The sequence below is a fragment of the Cydia strobilella genome, chromosome Z (assembly GCF_947568885.1).
Source record: "Cydia strobilella chromosome Z, ilCydStro3.1, whole genome shotgun sequence".
Classification (NCBI taxonomy): domain Eukaryota; kingdom Metazoa; phylum Arthropoda; class Insecta; order Lepidoptera; family Tortricidae; genus Cydia; species Cydia strobilella.
This window is the reverse complement of record NC_086068.1, coordinates 46,346,535-46,367,895: the sequence shown is the minus strand read 5'-3', so window position 1 is coordinate 46,367,895 and position 21,361 is coordinate 46,346,535.

Genomic DNA, 21,361 nt, shown 5'->3' with positions numbered 1-21,361 from the left:
TGTGTATATTTCACGTCTTGTGTTTGGTGCAGATGCATCCGAAAAAGAATATAAATTTGGGTAAATTATCATCAATCAGCCTGGCAGGAAAAGCGGTAGACACTTTAATTCCAGGACTTAACGTGGCAATGCCGCACAGAGGACTCAAAAAGTGAAATGTGGCAAAGATTGACGTTTTCGAGATGTTGGGTTGGCGTTTAATGCTGCGTATACCTTGGACAGCTAGAAGAACAACCTTCCTCATACTAAGAGAGCTCAACATTGCAAGTAATTGCAACTCTGCATGCCCTTTGATTCTTTAGATATATTATGCGGTCTCCAACGCATGATGTTGTGGAATCGCATAAGTTTAAGTCGATTGAACGTCGAAGGTATTTGGAATGGCGCACGTATGAGATGGACACATATTTACGATGATATGCTATGAGGGAACAAGAAAGAAAGTATAAAAGTGTTTGTAGGAGTAAGCAATGAGTCTTTAGAGCAATAATCTCGCCTCTAGGAGTCAAAAGTATCAGCCGTTGAGCACAATTAATGAATGCTATAACATGCGGTGTCACATATAATTACATCTTGACTACGTCATGTGACAGACATGCTTATGCATCCGAATTGTATAGCATTTGTTGTCACATAGCATATAAAAAATATACTTCATATTGACGCGGATTGCAAAGCATTCGACTTGCATAGAATAACGCGTCATATAGCAACCTAATTGATATGTCTGTAGTGACGGGAATGCCATAACAGCCCAAAAATCTCCATACAAAATTTAGGTGTCCAACTGGTGTGACTGAGCGTCCGCGAACGTGTTAATAGATATAAAAATTTGACAGCTATCGTTTTTCACATAAATACAGACACTTAATATGCACTTAATGCATTGAACTATTGAACCTTAACGCAATGCCATAAGCCATAAGGTATACTTTCCTAATATACCTTAAAGCTAATTCGAACTTTGTTATAAAAGATGTCATTTTTTAAATTTGCGTGTGCGTTTCGCTCGTACTAGTTGAAATATGTTTTGGTGCGAGCGAGACGGTTGGGCGAATGATAACAAAATGATATATTATTGACATCTTAAATAAAGTTCGAATTGGCCTCTGTGAATGCCTGGAAATACCGCATACTTTTTTAATTTTGTGTGCTGGAAATTGATTTAATTATCGAGAGAAAAATGAATTATTCTTCCATAACTTGTGCAGTTACTGGCAAAAAACTAGAAATGTCCATTAATTGTGCAGAACATTATTTGCTGTTTGTTTCCAAAATCATGCTGCTATTCTACAAAAATATAGGAGTGACTCGGGAGATTTTTAAACATGATCGAAACAACTACTGTTAACCACCATAGTAAACTTTTCTCTCAGTGTGGGATTTCCTCGGTCATGAAAAACTTACAAAATAATAATTTGTTTCAATAAATCTATAATTTACATTATTGTCGAGAGATATTCCGACCGTGTAGTCGTATAAGCTTCATAACCCATTCTACGAAAAATATCTTATGTGGGAATTATTGTTTAAGTAGTATAAAAGATTTAAAAAAAAAGTTTTATTTCTCAAGAACGGGAACTGATATCAAGTTGTTACTTTACAGACGGGTATTTAATATGATATAGAATTCACCCATGTAGAAAAATTTGAGTGTGCATTTTGTAACTTAAACTTTATATTGACTCCACTATTGCTTTGTGACCCTGCAACTCGCTTAAATGGGCACTATTTAACACGTAATGAAGCCACCATATCTTAATCTGACGCGCTCGAGTATTTCAAGGTGGCGATTTTTTTTTACTATTCTGACAGGCTGTCCTTGACTGCCTGCTCGTTGTCAAGGACGCATACTTAGTGGAGATACTTAACAGGATGCAAGGTATCCCCTATATCTTAATCTGACGCGCTCGAGTGACCCCAAAAATCGCCTCTTGGGCTCCCCGACCATTATGTTAATTAAAATGTAAATTCTTGGCAAGGTAACTATTATTTTGAGAACACCACTGGTCCAACAACGGACGAGATTGTGAAATTTGTCGAGCATACGAAGTTTCCTAAAAAAGCTTTCCTACTCGTAAAGATAAAATTGTAACTTAAAAAAATGCCAACGTTTGTGTTCTCGACAGCGATGACCATAACATAAAGTACCACAACTTCCATTAAAAATCTCGCATTGGAGTAAACTTTTTCTTGCATTATACGTTGTTACAAAACATGAAAATTCATAAAAAAATAACCACGTCGTATTTATTTAATACAACATTGAATTTTGTCTAGATTTTATTCCGCATACGTTACTATCAATTGCAATATTTAGAGCATCAATTTGTGACTATGTGGATATCCCCACCCACTGAATTGGGTGTGCGTCTACTGGAGTAGGTATCAGGTATCTACTGCATTAGACAGTCCGAATGGAAGCGGCGGTGCCTGCTTTGTTCGTTTGAGCGAGATGAAGTAGTTTAGATACTGGTTCCTTTCTAAAAGGATGTTTTATTTCCGTGTTTGTTTTATGTATAAATACGTAGACTATATTTTAACACATATTTCCATTATGACCATTATGACTATTAGTTGCATTCTTGTTCTGTTCGAAGTAGAGGCTAATTCAAAACGTCCTTATTTTCATTAATACTTATTCATATGCAGAAATAATTCTGTGGCCCTAATGGGTACAAGTTATATGAAAATGATTATACAACTGACCCTAGTTGCTAAGAGCAGGAATAAATATAGCAGATTGGACCTGGGGAGCCGACCCTTCCCCCCACCCCCTTGAGGTACTATGATAAATGGCTATAATCGCCCAAATCTAAAAAAAAATACGAAAATTTCGCAGGTTTTTTTTCGCTTTTTGACAATTGCGTTCGGCGCTCGAGGTCTCAAACTTGAAATCAGAACTACCGGATTACTGTATCATCAGCATCACTACATAGTATAAAATAAAGTCGCTTTCCGCTGTCTGTATGTCTGTCCCTATGTATGCTTAGATCTTTAAAACTACGCAACAGATTTTGATGCGGTTTATTTTAATAGATAGAGTGATTCAAGAGGAAGGATTATATGTACAATTTGTAAAGTTTTGTGTAAATAAAAAACTACCCGTGCAAAGCCGGGGCGGGTCACTAGTTAATAATATATAACTGCAGTTAGTATTATATTTTTCTATTTGGGGATATCTGTCCATATAAAAATTTGATTAAAAAACCATTGTCACGATAATTAAACGGACTTTCATTCATAAAAAGTTTAATTACGCAGTAAATTCATGAAAGTCTAAAACAAGCTTAATAAATACTACTTATAGGGAAGCTTAATAAATTCAATGAAAACTATAGAGTACATGATCGGTTAAGGTCAAGCCGTTTTAAAGTTATCACTAAAAGTCTTACTTAGTAAAAAGACGTAGGTACAAAGCACTGCGAAGGTACCTACTACCTTACGTGTTTTATATTTAGGTATTAATTGTTTAACTTCTTCGTAATAAATCGTGGGAAGAAGAGCTCGAGGCGACGCTTTATAAAAGATTTAAATTAAATGGATCAATTACCGATAAGGAAAATTTGCTTTCGTATATTTAGTACAATTAATGAAAAAAGATGATAGGTACCTACTTTTGAAATGGTCGATTGTTGATCTAGGCTTAATTACAAGCTTTATTTAAATTACAATGTACGTATGTTTGTATACTTTACAAATCTTGCGAGTTAAATTTGACCCAGTTCCCGGTTTCCGATGAAGCTGTCAAATTTCATTCATACTCGTATGTAAATTGGATGATAATGTAATATTATTACGACATAGAGCTGATCTGGTGATGAAGCTGGAAGGTAGCCAAGTGGCCATAGGAACTCTGTAATACAACGACGCAACCCCCTTTGTAACCCGTAACGAGTTTGGGCTCGTTGATTTTTTATTGACGAGTACTTTGGTCCTAAATGTTAGCCAGGGTCTGATTGTGGCATCCAGGGTCCGATGATGAAGTCAGAAGGTGTCCACCACAGGACCTCTGTAATAAATCGACCGAACTAAATCGGGCTCGATTGCTTCGTCTTGACATAGAGTAACTTATACTAGAGCGTTACTGTCATAGTAAATTTTGTAACCCCAGTAAATTCACTGCCATCTGTCGACACACTTTAAAACTAAAAATAAATATTTATAAAAATATGATAAAATGTATTTAAATATGGATAAATGATTTTTTTATTTGCATTAATTATTTTTATATGATTTTGACCCATGTTCTTTCACTGGTATGCGTTAAAATTATAAATAACAAACGAAACAGTCAACGCCCTCTATACGAGTGTAGGCCAAAACTAGTGGCGCCATCTGATCGAGAATCAAATTTTCGTGATTTTCGAGGCACGTTTTTTCCTTAGACTGTATCCATCTATTACGGAGTTATATCTATCTTTGGTCTTGATGAGTATTTTAGTCACTGTGAATACTGGACAGACTTAGAAACTTGTCCAGCTAAAAATAAATGAAAAGTAGGTTTTTTTTTTAAGTTAGCTTTTATTTAAATAGTCTAAAAAGAAGAAAATAAACTTTACATTTACCCCATAATTTTATTACATTACACAATTTATAGATATAAACGCTTGTCGCGAGATTTACCTGTGTAGATAAACAATAATACAATATTATTGATATAGTAACCAAAGTAATTCTAAGAAACACCGGCCAATTGCGACTCGGACTCGCGCACGAAGGGTTCCGTAGCATTACGCAAAAAACGGCAAAAAATCGCGTTTGTTGTATGGGAGCCCCACTTAAATATTTATTTTATTCTGTTTTTAGTTGTTATAGCGGCAACAAAAATACATCATTTGTAAAAAAAAAATAACTGTCTAGCTATCACGGTTCATGAGATATAGCCTGGTGACAGACAGACAGATAGACAGACAGACGGACAGAGGAGTTAGTAAAAGGGTCCCGTTTTTACCCTTTGGGTACGGAACCCTAAAAAAACAAGAAAATCTCGCGACAAGCTTTTATATCTAAATTTAAATTGTGTAATGTATAAAAATATGGGTTTAATTTAATTAAAGTTTATTTCTTCTTTACAGACTAAATATAATAAAGAAAAACAAAACCTTGTTTTATAATATATTTTGTAGTTAGAATCTTGAGCGTAGCGAGGGACTCAAAAACACGAGATGTAAAATAACTGCTCTCGTGTGACACATATAATTTTTCACCTCAGTAGTGAGAACATATTGAAAGTTAAAATGTATTTCGAATTTGTAATAGACCCCGAAGTATTAAGTGGCAGTTCATGGCCTTCATTAAATTAAAAAGCTACTTTGTTTCACTCCCTGGAGTGAGGAAAGTCGCACTTTCTTCACTCCAGGGAGTTCGAGCTTGTTCGAGCTGCTGAGGTGAAAAAGTTAAAACATCTTAAATATATGTATGTTTGTCATGATTTTGCCACAAAGGTTTATAGAGTAGGAACAACATTCGGAAAAGTTGGTTCTATAGCATATCTGCCCCGCCTCCCCCTACCTATTGTATTTGTAAACTCCGCTGGCACAGTTGTAGGTATTGTAACTGTAGGAGGTACGTACTCGTACATATCGTGGCGATGTAGGTTGCGTGCAAAGACCCGTGCCCGTCGGTCTCGGCACAGCCCAATTTGTCAAGCGTTTACTGCACCACGACTACGCTGCAAATACTGTTTCTGCTTCAAAAGCAACATTCATATGTGATATTTGTTAGGTGTCACGACAAGTCGCTATAGACAACAAGGAGAATTCTAGTTTGTTACATGTTTACAATGTCCTTAGTTCATCTTATAATAAGAATAAACTCGGAGGACTATCATATGCTCAAATGGCGCGGGAATTGTTAAAAACCGGCCAAGTGCGAGTTGGACTCGCATTCCAAGGGTTCCGTACATTACACAGTTAAAACAATGTATTTTTTATGTGAAACGTGAGTGAAATGTCTTTAAGAAACCCGTAGGGGTCAGATCAAAAACTAAGTAATTAAGCTCACCGACTCACGCTTGACTGCACATTTCTAATAGGTTTTCCTGTAAGGGGATCAAAGGAAGGGAAGGGATGTAAGGGGGAGAAGGGAAGGGAAGGGGGGAGGGATCTATTCTGTGTATTTTCTTCAAATTTTAGACACAGTAGTTTCGGAGAAAAAAGGGGGGAATGGTCATTTTTTGCCTATTTTCTTGAATATCTTCTAAACTGTTCATTCTAAAATTATAAAAAATATATATTTGAGATTCTCACAATGAGCTCTTTCATTTTATATGTAACACGATATAGTTAGAAAAACTTTATTTTTTAATTTTCTCATTAACCCCCTCAAAAGTGGCCCCCGTGTTTTAAATTCATTTGTTTACGTTACATGTCCGTCATGTCAGTCCTTGGGTCACAAACATACATGTGTATACCAAATTTCAACTTAATTGGTCTAGTAGTTTCGAAAAAAATAGGCTGTGACAGACAGACGGACAGACATACGGACAGGCAGACAGACGCACAAGTGATCCTATAAGGGTTACGTTTTTTCCTTTTGAGGTACGGAACCCTAAAAAAGGATAATTTCTTATTTATGGAGCGAATAACTCGTAGCTCACGGTAATTAAAATCCAGGTTGCAGATCCGTGTCCCGTTTCGCGAATTTATCTAATAATACTTAATAATAATAAAAAAGTAGCAAAACATATCACATAGATTAAAGATATTTTTGGTTTTATTTATAATCTGTAGGGTTTTAACCTCATTTATTAAGAACAATTACAACAGGAACAAAATTATCAAAACAAAGGTGTCTTACAAAATCTTATTTTAAGAAGCATACGTTCGAGTTGGCTGTCTGCCACGTGGCTGACTTCAGAAAATTTACTGGCCAGAAAAATGGAGTTTCGCCCCGGCTTCCCCAGGGCCGGCCCGGTTAGATTAAAGTTTTGTTAATATGGAGAGGTTGCTGCGGTGCCACAATTTCCCAACGGGCCGAAATAAACGTTCTGTAGGTTTCAGCTTTTAACAATATTCTCTTTGGGTATTTACCTGACCTGGCATTAAGGTATTAACGTTTAGGTGTTTTGTGACGCATCTCGTTAGTACAAAGAGTATAATAATATATGTATAGTAACGCTAGTAATTCCCTGACTACTCGATCTTGATCCATACAATGTTTTTCACTATATTTACGAAGAAAATAAAAATAGTTTTAAGCGAGACAAGTTATAATGTTAACTACGGTAAAATTACAGATATCGTCCGCCATTTTGTTTATTGGTTGATGTAAAGGCAAGTAAGGACCTATTAGGCATATAGCCACGATTTAACACTGTGTATAAAATATTTCATCATCTATTAAACAAAATCAATAAAATAATAATTATCAGTTTTTTTAAAGCCTGACCAGTAATATATAGTTTGTCAAAGGACTGTCTCATTTCAAACATAGACAGAGAGAATCACACTATCTTTGTCTTACACTAGTACTAGCACCCAAAAGAAAAGGATGAGTATAGTTTCATGTGTTCTTATTTACTGGCAAGATTAACCTTACATAGGTTCTGCTACATTGTCAATTAACAAGATTGATTCGTCTCCAAAGCCCATAGTAAATATTTTTCCCCTCACTAGCTCAGAAAGCCGTCTTTTATCTTTTAAAACAAGCGGGGAAAAACGCATTTTATCAACTAGTGGGGAAAGTAATTTGACCTTGGATGGAGCGTGTTTAAGTAGCTTTTGACAGATAACAAAACGTAAAACGCTCATAATAATGGTTCGTTCGATATTAATTATGATTAAATAAATGGTCTGAGAATTTAATAAAAAATACCAAATTTAGCTTTATTTAATAATTTGAAGTCATAAACTTTAAATTCCATAAGAAACATTTGTTTTTTTAAATGATGTTGAATGTAATTCTAAACGCACAAGTTGAGTCGATGCAATTTCAAAACGCATCGTCAGAAATGTCAACATTGTCAACAAAACATTTCTCACCGACTCCGACACGTAAAAATACACAACTTACAGAGTTTTCTGTTATAATATCGTACTATCGTAAAAAAAAGAGTGATTTCAGTGATGAAGATGATCTAACGCCTGTGGATGTTGCACTTTCCTCGCTATAGTGAGGGGAAAAGTTTTGTGTTACACACGGGTGCAAATGTATTTTACTTCTCGTGTGTTGAAACCACTCGCTACGCTCAGAATTCTATTTTAGAACCTATAGAATCCTTTCACCTGCTCGTGTTTCAATTCTACACTCGCGGGTAAAATACAACTTTGCACCCTTGTATAACAAATAACTATTAAAATTACCTATTTTAATTTTGTTTACGACAAACTTGTCCGATGACACTGCAAAGATTTGTGCAATTTGATTCCGCTAAGTAAGACAAGATAGAGTGCATCTATGAAGATACGTGCGTAGACAAAACATACGACACGACCTATGCGTGAAATTCATCAGCTACAAGAAGGACCCGAATCACGACATCAAACATTACATTACTCATGTGTTTATTTTAAATAATATTTGGAGCAAACTGTGTACAGTATCCTGAGCGTAGCGAGTGTTTCAACACACGAGAAGTAATATACATTTGCGCCCGTGTGTAACACAAAACTTTTTTACCTCACTATAGCGAGGAAAGTGCAACATCCACAGGCGTTAGATCATCTTCATCACTGGAATCACTCATTTCTTTACGATATTATAACAGAAAACTCTGGAACTTGTGTATTTTTACGCGAGTCGGTGAGAAAAGGTTTTAAGTAAAAAAAATGTTGACAATGTTGACATTTCTGATGTATGAAATGTCAACGATGCGTTTTGAAATTGCATCGACTCAACTTGTGCGTTCAGAATTATATTTAACATCATTATAAAAAAAACAAACGTTTCTTATGGAATTTTAAGGTTTATGACTTAAAATCATTAAATAAAGCTAAATTTGGTATTTTTATTAGATTCTCAAACCATTTATTTAATGATAATTAATATCGAACGAACCATTATCATGAGCGTTTCACGTTTTGTTATCTGTCAAGCTACTTAAACACGCTCCATCCAAGTTCAAATTACTTTCCCCACTAGTGGATAAAACGCGTTTTTTCCCGCTTGTATTGAAGGATAAACGACAACTTTCCGAGCTAGTGAGGGGAAAAGGTCTTTTCTCAAAAATGGACGGCAAAGTCGACGTTGCCGGTTAAAAAGTAGGTCCCGAAGTGCGTAGTTTATGGTCAGTCAAAAAATTAAAAAGTTAAAAACATTGCAGTCTCGATTTCGGGACTGCAATGTTGCATACAAATTCCATTATTTGTCGAGTTCCAAACTTTTTAAAAGTTGAAGTGGCCATATCAAATGAAGGCATAGGTCCATTAAACAGCCAAACAGATGATCAGTACTTATTATTATAATGTTGGTACCGCGACTATTTAGGTGTCTCAAATAGGTTGGCGTATCTTCAGCAGAAAAATACACTTCTATTTTTAATTAAAAAAATAAAAAGGCGGCAAAGCAAATCTTTTTACTATTTTCTGTGAAAATATATACATATCAATGTTGCTTCTGTAAAATATTTCTATTATATTTGCATTTATTGCGCCATTTTTGAGAAAAGCACTATATATGACTTGGCTGGAAGGCTACTTGCTGGCTTCGGATTCAATTAAACGGACTCCCAAGGTCGTCCGTTTAAAACGAATCCTCAGCCAGCAAGTAGCTACTTCCGAGCCTCGACAATAATGTACTATTATCATAGCCAGCCTTATCATCGTTGATTGCAATGAGCGCCCCGGATGGTATTTTCTTCTTACCTTCGAGGATATCTAAGCCTCCCGGCATTGCCTTGAGCACCGTTAAAAATGTAAACCTCCAGGTTTTGTAACATGGGAACTATTGGGATTCTGATTACCCTATTTGAATTTTACTCGTGTTTTATGCTGCTTGCTTGCTTGCTCCGATGTTACACTACTCTGCTATGCACTTTAAATATATTAGTGAAATAATAAGTTCATATCAATCATATCTCTGCTTACGATATTTATTTTTTCTGATAGTATATATAAATAACGGTTGCTAGCTAACAACATTTCAACATTATGAATAAAGAAAGGTCTTGACGTACGAGGTATATGCAACCTTTTTAATGTTGTATTCATGCCTTTAAAATGTATCAATTTTATAGTGACATCTGGTGACGTAGTTTGCATAATCGAAAGTCCCCTTTACACAATTTTTCTTTCTTTAATTCAAATATAATCCATCATCCTCCGTCTTTAATGACGTTAAATATATTCCTAGTGTCCCCCCCCCCCTGGTTTCATATTTCTAAATTGCAAAACTTAATCTAGTGACCTATGTACATGAAGTTATATAGGTACGTAATATTATGTAAATATTAATGACGATCCTAATATAAATTCATCTAGATTTGTCTATCATAATTTATAACGTAATTTATATTATGAGAATAAAAATCTAAATCATACCAAAAAGACGTACACCCTTTTGCTTGTTGTATACATATGTAATATTTTACACCCTTCAAGGTGTATTGTGTGTGACGGAAGGGAAGGGTAACTACGGAACCCTACACTGATCATGGCCCGACATGCTCTTGGTCAGTTGTTTAATGTTTTTTAATACAGTTGCTCAAAAAGTGCTACTTTACGCAGCTGTTTAGCGTGCGGAAAGTTGGTTTTCGCGAACTAGGAAAGTTGCTTTTTACTTTTCCAATTTTTTTAAATTTATTTTTGTTCCAATTCATGACTACTTATTGATGAGTGTTGATATTAGTTTCCTTTAAACGTCGTAATCAACATAAAAACCTACTGTTAATGTAAGAATACGAAAAATATACATATTTCATATTTTATTACTTACCTCTTCATCATTATAACACGTCAATTTTTTTTTTATATTGAATATTGAAAAACCGTTCTTAATAAGTTGTCTGAATGGAACGGAACGCCTGTCAAAGAAGAAGCGTTTTTTCTTTCTGCTTTAAGTTTCCAAAGGCAACATTCGATATTGTTTTTATAAATGTACGATATTTGGGTAATAATAGTACAATGTTTTATATTTACAATTGTTTCTGTCTTATAGAACATGCATTAAAAAAAAACTTTCATTGATGTGGGTTCAATAATAATAACACCCAGCTAAAAAACACCTCTTCATAATGTCAATGTCAATGGTGTCACAGAATTAATAATATAAAAGTTTCGAATTCCTTACTTGTTGTTTTTCTTATTTTTTCGCAACTGTATTAAAAAACGTCGTGCGATACACTTTCAGAAATGTCATTCTTAGTAATGACATACTTTCCGCACTAGCATCGAAATGTACTATAATATCGGCGGACGTTCCGACTATTTAGTAACTGTATTGATTGACATCATATTTTCTTGCGAGTTTTTGAAAGTTTAGTAGTAAAATAACACTAGAATTAGACCAAGACAAGTCTGCAATTATTTTAATAGCACAAACTACTATTATAAAATTATGACGTATAAATAAAACTTGCTCCGCGTGTGCTATTAAAATCATTGCAGACTTGTCTTGGTCTAACTCTAGTGTTATTTCACTACATAGGTACATGTATTTAATGTGTCGTGACAAGCGCAGAATGGTTTAAAAAAATTCATGAGAAGAGCAACAAAGAATCATGGAATAGTACATTTCGATGCTCGTGCGGAAAGTATGTCATTACGAGTACCGAGATATCTTACCACGAGCCGTAGGCGAGTGGCAAGACTCGGGACGAGCGAAGAATGATATTTCCGCACGTGTATCGAACGACGTTTTGTAATACAGTTGCGAAATAATAATAAAAACAACAAGTAAGAAATAAAAACTTTGGAAACTTAAAACGCCTCTTAGTAGGTAGTAAAAGTAAGTAAGTATTCCGTTCCATTCAGATAACTTAGTAAGAACGGTTTTTCAATATTCAATATTAAAAAATAAACGTGTTATAATGATGATGAGGTAAGTAATTAAATTATATAATATGTATATTTTTCGTATTCTTACATTAACAGTAGGTTTTTATGTTGATTACGACGTTTAAAGGAAACTAACATGAATTGGAACAAGTATAAATTAAAAAAAATTGGAAGAGTAAAAAGCACTAGTTCACGAAAACCAACTTTTCGCACGCTAAACAGCTACGTAAAGTAGCACATTTTGAGCAACTGTATTAAAAATAATGGTTTCAAAGAAACATATATGTATGATTCTAGAAAATGGCCCAATTTCAGTATGAACATTTGGATTATTAATATTTTCAATAAAATAAAGTAAGTGCAAAATTCTCCAATTGAAGTTTACACGGAAAGAACATGTCTAGTCACTTAAGTTACATTTTGAGTAATCGGGGTTTTAAAATATGGAACCATGTCAAAATGTAAGGTAATTTCGTGACCAGGTCTTTTTTTAACTAAAAAAAAGTTGTGTTACATATATTATACAGTGGTAGCAAAAGATATAACCAATAGTTCATTAAGGACTACATTTTGAAATGAAAATCTCATTTTCCGAAAAAAGTGACTATAGACATGTTCTTTCCGTGTTGTTGTTGTTGTTGTTTGCTGTTGTTTATTGTTGTTTATTTATTGTTCTTTCTTTCAATTGGCCATTTACACTGAAATTCCAAACAGAAGCGAGCCAAACTGTGACGTCATCATTCCATGACATATAGTTTGCCAAAGGACTGTCTCATTTCAAACATAGACAGAGAAAATCATACTATCTTTGTCTTTCTCTAGTAGCATTTCTTTTCTGTAAGCCCGGCGCGTGACTGAATTGAGGATTGGGTCAGGCGAGCAGTTTGGTAATCATAGTGGTTTATTTAAGTGAAAATATCGCATTAATTTGCTCTTCTAGATTTGGTGATCATTAATTAAATTTGGTGATCATTCATGATTTTTGGTGTTTGAATACAATTTGAAGTGCAGTCGTGATTTAAAAAGGTGGTAGTTTTGTAATTTTAGACCTTATTTTTTTGGTGTTTAGTATTTTTTTTTTGGTGAAAGCGATTTCTTTATTTAGGGTACCAGAGTATTTTTGGTGGTCATTATATTTGGTGCCATGTGTAAATAGACATTCATTCATTAGTCTCATTCCACCAGTCGCATTCATTTATTGTTGCGAGCGAGATACACTGATTCTAATATCAAAACAATACTAAATAAAATTCGTATCTTTTAAATTGTAATGCGCTTATAAAACTTGCGCCTGCGAGCAATTTGATATGAAACTGGTACATTATCCCATTATAGCCGGGCGCGGCGGGCCGCGATGTAAATGTTAGCGATTTGTCGCCGCCCGCCCGGTAGGCTAATAAGCCGTCAAATAGAACTATTGCTAGCAATCTATATTGATGTTATAAACCTGCCGAACTATATATACCCAGGAGCTAGTGCAGCATGGATAAAGGATTAAACAGAACAGCTATACAAGACACGAATACTTTTTATACGGCACATCCCTTTAAATAAATTAGATTGGGGGAAAAGATCTTTCGTATTTTATGGGTGTAAGTGTAAAGTTGTAGTATAATGGTTTGGTTAGTAATGTTGTATCTAGCAGGTTTTGATACCGTTAAAACATAGACATAGTATATACAAGTAGTTATAGACGCGCCACCGAGCGACCGGGGGTAACAGAAAGAATATTCATATAAAATTTGGCCAGCATAGGATTTTTTCTCTTTCACTCTTATAAATTTCGGTATTTCGCCATCGCCTCCTACCTACCTGATGCCACCCGGTCGGTGATAAGGACAACGCATGGCAATATTTTCTCTTTCCTCTTATATGAATCGCAATAATACTACTATCTTTCTCTATCAAAGAGTGTCATGGCTGGGCTGGTGTCATGCCCTTGGTTTGCCGCCGTTTATCTATTGTTTTCTGTCCGCCAAAATGAGTGAATCTAAAGGGGCCCACTGGTTACCAGTCCGCTGGACGATATCAGCCTGTCAGTTAGAACAAAAAGTTGACAGTTCCGAACAACTGACAGGCTGATATCGTCCGGCGGACTGATAATCAGTGAGCCCCTTACCCCTTAAGAAAGAAATTCAATACAATATTTTATTTCATTTCATAAAAGCAAAAATGCGACAAAAGCTTCGAGTAAAAATTATGACGTTCATAGACTTAACGCACTTAACGCAGTAAGAGTAGCACAAAATTGGTTCAAGCGTTTCTGAAAAAGTACAGAGCAAGAATTATGGACACGGGGTGGCCAAAAAAATATGTGCATTCCCGTTGCCAGGGAGATTTTAGGATTATACTGAGCAACTTTTACTATGGGACCAACCCTGAAATCGCGAAAAAAAATTTGGCTGTTTCATACATTTTGGCTGGTCCATTTTCTATGGGAGGGTAAAATTATTAGAAAGGTGACAGTCCATTTCCAACCGCAGCTGCGTTACTGCTCCGACACTACTGCAGCGGCCTGAACGCGTCGGTGTTATTGTCAATTTCCATAGTAAAATGAATGACGATATCGACTGCACTTAATATGGAGATTTTAACGTTTTCCCGACCGCAGCTGCACTACTGCTCCGACACGTCGGTGTTATTGTCAATTTCCACACTAAAATTTATGACAAGACCGACTGCACGTAGCATGGCCATTTTTGGGTATTTAGTGTATTATTGCAACTGCGGCTGCAGACCGTCAAATCTGTCACCTGCACTGAAATGTCTTTGGGTCACAGATATTAGTAGTTCTAAGCAAAGAGGATATAACCACTACGTTCTAATAAGGAGCTCATTATACCCAAGGATATACAACCCCGATGGTACAGTCGCCATATATCGCAGATATATCGGGTCGGCCAAGGAGCTCACAAATATCTGAACACGCCTTTATTGTCAAGGCGCTAGAGTGCATGTTCAGATATTTTTAGCACCTCGGTCGCTCCGATATATCTGATGACGACTGTCCCTACTGTAAACTTTTTTGCTAATCTATATTGAGCCATATCACAGAGCCAGTTAGAAAACGTGTGTGTTGTACACAATAATTGTGTACAACACGTACCGCGCTAGATGTATGCATGCACAATTGATCTTGTACCTCGGCAGAGGGGAAATAGTGTCCCAATTTGTCAGTAAATAAGAACAAACAAAAATCTACTCATCCATTTCCTTTAGGTACTAGTATACTAGCCTAAGACAAAAGGGGATATTACTGCAATGTTCTGCCACCAGAGTGCAGGACTAGCCTTTTTAGTAAACCATAGAGTAACGTATACATAACATACTGTACCTTTAATAGGTTTTCCTACGTGATTTTTTTTTTATCATTTCATGATAAATTCATTAAATAAACTGTTCTTTTATTTTTTCGTAGTTTTGCGAGGATAGCTATAAGCTCGACAGTGCACGAGCGATAGAGAGGCAAATAGAATACCGAATATTCGGCAAAGTGGCCGAATAGTTGCCGATTATTCCTGGCAACTCTAGTCGTAATATCATATTATATAATGTCGTTTATGGCGACACTTTCTAATTTTGTCATTGCAAAATTTGCAAAGCCATTCCTGAGCTAAATAAACGAAGCAATCATTAATTTTTATTACAAGGAGCAAATATGTTGTTTAATACCTCCTGGTAATATATTGATATCCAAACATACGAAAGGATACGAAATTGAACCGCAAGAGAAGCGAATGGTTTAAAATTTAGAATATTGACAGTTGCGGGGGTCTTAAGGCATGAGGGTTAAACAAACTTTGTTACAGTGCAACACGCAATTTTTCATCACACCAACACGAGGAAACCATTTATTATTCAAATGAATTTATTAGACGTTCTTTCTATCGGCCAAGGTGAGGGAAATAGCTTTCTTCATAAAGGATTTCTTGTCTCGCCCGTCAAGTTTTATATGGATGCACGGTCATATCATAAAGAGTGCCGTGCCGCCCATGGACACCTGCAACACAAGAGGGATTTTAATTTGTTTTTCAGTTTCAAATAGGAAACTTGACAATATGAAGTGTAAATTGCGCAATTACCTATAGCTCTTACAAATAATTTTATTCATCACATCGGATTGCTGTGTGCGGTGGTCACCTGGTGGTCACACATTTAGGCAAGAGGATGGGGAAGAAAATTTCACATTGTGAACTTACCTTAATGTTAAGAATAATTTTTCCTCTGCATTAATTTCATTTGAGTAATTTTACTGTATTTCGTCAATTATTAAGTCTCATTTAATGTTGAATTGCTTTTCATTAATTCGGCAATATTCCCTGAATAAACGATCACCATTAAATATCAGATTTTTTTATTAATATTGCGTAGCTGCCTTCGTCGGACTCTGACTATTGTAGAAAGGCAAACTGGTCTTCTTTTTCATGTAGCATGTAGCATTATCGTCACTCGCTTCTTCACGTAAAAAAATACAAAAGTAAATTAGTATTTTATTTGTACGTCTGTCATTATATGACTTGACATTGACAAGCCATCAACGAACGCTGTCGCGACTGCACGCCGCAACATCCGCAGTCGTGCTGCTACAGTAGTGCGGCACCGCGTAATGTCGCAACCGCAGTGCAGCGGCAGTTATAAATGGACAGTCACCTTAAAATTGTCCTACAATATTTATGTCCTATTATGTACCACTTTTCACTGTAATCTGTCTTGTCCAAAAGCATCGCTCTTCGAGTTTTGGTTCTTTAGATTTTATAAGCACCAATGTATGTTTATAAAATATCATGCTATATAATATGATAAACGATATCTTTTAAAATGTACGTTGCACGGGTCTATATATCATTTTTGTACAACAATATTCACGCGCGAAGTTTGTCCAAGGATATTTTTACTGCAACCTGTACATCCGCGGTATTGCATCTCACTCACATACAGAAAATTATATTGAGATAAAAACGCAATAGTTATTTGTGCAACAAGAGAAGAAAGTTGGTTTTTCTTGCGAATATTTATTTTGAGTCCTGAGAAAGCGAAAGAATCTATAATTGAATCACAAGCGAAGCGAGTGATTCTAAGTTAGAATCTTGAGCGTAGCGAGGGACTCAAAAACGCGAGATGTAAAATAACTGCTCTCGTGTTGCACACATCATTTTTCACTACAGTAGTGAGAACATATTAAAGGTTAAAATGTATTTCGATTTACACAGAATAATAGACAAAAAAAAAGTAATAAAAGTATGAAGTGGCAGTTCATGGCCTTTACTAAATTAAAAACTCCAGGGAGTGAAGAAAGTGCAGCTTTTTAATTTAGTGAAGGCCATGAACTGCCAGATGTAAAATAACTGCTCTCGTGATGCACACATCATTTTTCACCTCAGTAGTGAGAACATATTAAAGGTTAAAATGTATTTCGATTTACACAGAATAATAGACAAAAAAAAAGTAATAAAAGTATGAAGTGGCAGTTCATGGCCTTCACTATATTAAAAAGCTACTTGCTAAAGTTGCACTTTCTTCACTCCCTGGAGTGAGGAAAGTCGCACTTTCCTCACTCCAGGGAGTGACGAAAGTAGGCTTGTTCGAGCTGCTGAGATGAAAAATATTTTTCAACACACTTGCTCAAAACGACGTTTTTATTCCACCGATTTTTGGCTCATAATCCGTTATGAGCCAAAAATCTGCTCAAAAGCAATCAATTAAAGAAGGCTCCGGCCTTCTTTAATTGGTCGGACTGGCGGGCACCAGCGCGCCCGACCGCTTGCCGCGGCCCGCCCGCCGCCCGCGACCGGATCGAGGGGCGGCCGGCAGTGTGACAGATGCAACACTGCATACTAACTGTTTTAACAATTAAAATTTGATTAATATGAAAGTTTCTTTTCTTGTGTGCAAGTGTGTTGGAAAACGTCGTATGAAAAGCGTGTGCATTGGTCATTACACACATCGGCTTTCTTATTGCGCGCTCGCTTACAGCTCGCGCGCACAATATCGCCTCGTGTGTGATAACAACCAGTGGTGGGCAAAAAGTAATATATTTACTAATTAACAATTGCAATTACAATTAGTAATGGAAATAAAAAAAAATTACATGCAAAAAGTAGTTACGCATTTAATTAACAATAATTGCAATTGCAAAATGTAATGGTTAATAAAAAAAATACATTTTGAAATTTAAATTTGTAATTAATTACTTTACTCAATTACGATTACTTTTATAAAATGCAAGTTTTCAATCATCTTTATTTCCAAAATCAGATGAATGAGCCTTAAATTTAAATAAGCAACATTGTAAATATTTAAATTTTAATATACATATAAAAAATGCAAATGAGTAGCTATTGTTGCAAGTTACGCTAAGTTAGCTACGTTGGTCTTCTAGCAACAATAAAATATGTAATACACTTAAAATGATTATTTTATGCTATAAGACACAAGATATAATATTGAACTACATATATATACATACATATACATATCGGCTTTTTATTAAATATTTAAAAAAAAATGTTATTATTACGCGTATTAAATATTCTGTATGAGTAGCAATTTAAGCACTGGTAAATAATTGTGATTATTTAAATTGAACGATATATATTCAAAAAAATGTATGTATTTTGTATTTAGGTACCTTTTGAATACAATTTAATAGTTTTTACGTTGCTGGATTCGTCGATCTATGCGTCCAAAGTTAAAACGGCCGTTTTTGTTTTGAGTTTTGTATTGTATAAATAATGATAATATATAGGTAACTTGAACCGAGAAAGCCGTATGAACAGATCAAATCATCTGCTTTTGTAACACCTTGTTCGGTATGAACACTATGAACTAACGCACAAGAGTTACGCAAGCATCTTGGGTTCTTAAAGCGAAATTTACAGCTTTGTTACGACTCGATCACTCTTTCGCCCTCTCGAGGGAATTAAATTTTAATCGTTTTTCAATGACGGCGAGTGATATTTTTTTCCACCAGGGTGTTTACTTTGCTTCGGTAGGACTACGAGTATACAGCGCTTCATCCGTTACTATAAATAAAATAATATTAAACGTAAATTGTACCTAAGATACTGTAGGTACAGTGAGGTTCGAAATTGCATAGAGAAATTATGAATGTATTCCATTCAGGGGTTAAAAAGGGGTTGAAAGTTTGTAGGGGTCATAATTTTATTTTAAGCCAGGTAGAAAGCTTGAAACTTTGTAGAAAGATATTTAATGAAAAGAGAAGATAACTAATTTCAGAATTTTTTTAAATTCATCCCCCAAGGTGGTAAAAAATGGATTGAAAATATGTATGGAGATCAGACCTTTTCTTGAGTGTGACACTTCAATCTTTGTATAAAGCCATATTATTAGAATACAAGAAAAGTAATTTAAGCATTTTTAAATATCCATCTCTTAAAAGGGTTAAAAAGGGGTTGAAAATTTGCATCTATTACAAATGCTTTGAAACTTCTTAGAAAAGCATTGTTTAAGATAACAAAAACAGTTGTTTCAACGTTCTTAGAACTTCAACCCCTAAGGGGGCTAAAAGGGGGATGTAAGTTTATATGTGGTACAAGTTTTATTTTAAGGTAGGAGCTTGAAACTTGGTAAAAGGGCATTATATTAAAATAGACGAAAACTGATTTCACCGTTTTTGAAGTTTGTAAATGCAAGTCGGACTCGCGTTCTAAGGGTTCCGTACATTATATAATTTAAACAATGTATTTTTTATGTGAAACGTGAGTGAAATGTCTTTAAAAACCCCGTAGGGGTCGGATCATAAACTAAGTAATTCAGCCCGACTCACGCTCGACTGCACATTTCTGATAGGTTTTCCTGTAATCTATAGGTAAAGATCTATTTTGTGTATTTTTTTCAAATTCTTAGACCCAGTTGTTTCGGAGATAAACGGAGATAAATGGTCATTTTTTGCCTATTTTCTTGAATAGCTTCTAAATTGTTTATTCTAAAATTATAAAGAAAATATATTTGAGATTCTCACAATGAACTCTTTCATTTGATATGTAAGACTATATAGTTTGAAAAACTTTATTTTTTAATTTTCACATTTACCCCCACAGCTAGTTTTATACAAATATATGATGAATATTGCAATGAAATACTGTGAATTACAATAGGATATACTGAACATATTACTAAAAAACCTCTAGTAAAAAATGAAGACCAATACATAAAAAAAACCTCTATGAAAAAACCATTACGTGAGACCAAGTTTTCTTATCGCCCGTACAAAGGAAATCTTCTAGACTACCTAAAGCAGTGAGGTGGAAGTCACTCACAAATATAAAAAAAAAGTTGTACCGTAAAAACATGGAGGTGATATATTATTGGCCGGTACTTTATTTAAAACTTTGTGAATCCATTTTAAATGTAACACTACACACCAACAGTCAAAAGTGGCACGCCTAAAAAGTATAAAAAATAAACAATTCAGTCAGCAAGCAATAGCACTGTCAATTCAACATCGAGAATTCGGAGAATTGTAGACGGCTGAGATTAACCGTTATTATATCGTTCCTCGAAAAGAAAAAAAAAATCGTTCTCTCAACTAACCGGTAAGAAGAGAGAACTAAATTTTAAAGTTCGCGTTCCATCAATTAACCGGTTTATTAATGAACGAAATAAAATAACGGTTTAGGAACGATATTAACCGATATTTCAATACCGGTTCCGAACCCTGGTTTAAAGTCGGTGCCAAGCCAAATTTTTAAAGCATCAACACCGTCAAATCGAATGGCAACCCTGGTGTAGTTTGATAAGAAAGAAAGAACCAGTATAAGTATAATGAGTATTGAAACTCCTCAAATATTAGGCATATCACTTATTGGCTTGGCACCGTCTTCAAACGTACCAGTTGCTAGCGCATAAAAAAGGAATAATATTATTTAATTTTATCCTTTTTGAAGTCGGTTCTTCTTTTTTATTAAAAATGTTTTATTTTCTATTTTTTTCATGTCTACTTTGTCAAATGGCACTATTTAATTGTTAGAGTGAGTTGGTTCTTTTAATGGAGTTACATGAACAAGCAGAAGATTGAGGGTACGGCGGGACTATACAAGTGTGGCAGTGGACTTTCAAATGTGAGAGGGCGGAGGATGGGCTGGATGCCGCTGCTTTGTGAAATCCGATGAATTCTGATTGTCAGCGTTAAGGGTTAAAAGATTCTGGCTTAGCTAAGCGGATAGTCGTTGTAACCCTGCTGTAGCTACTTTATAAGCATCTTGCCAGCAGTCACCATGAAACACTATGGCTGTGTCATCGGCGTAACATAAAACTTCACTGTTTTTAAGCTCTAGGGACATTATGTCGTTAATATACGTAATGAATAACATAGGACCAAGTATGCTACCTTGTGGTACCCCGAATGTCACAGGCTTCGCAGTACTTGTAACGTTGTGTATTTTAATACGCTGGCTTCTACTCGT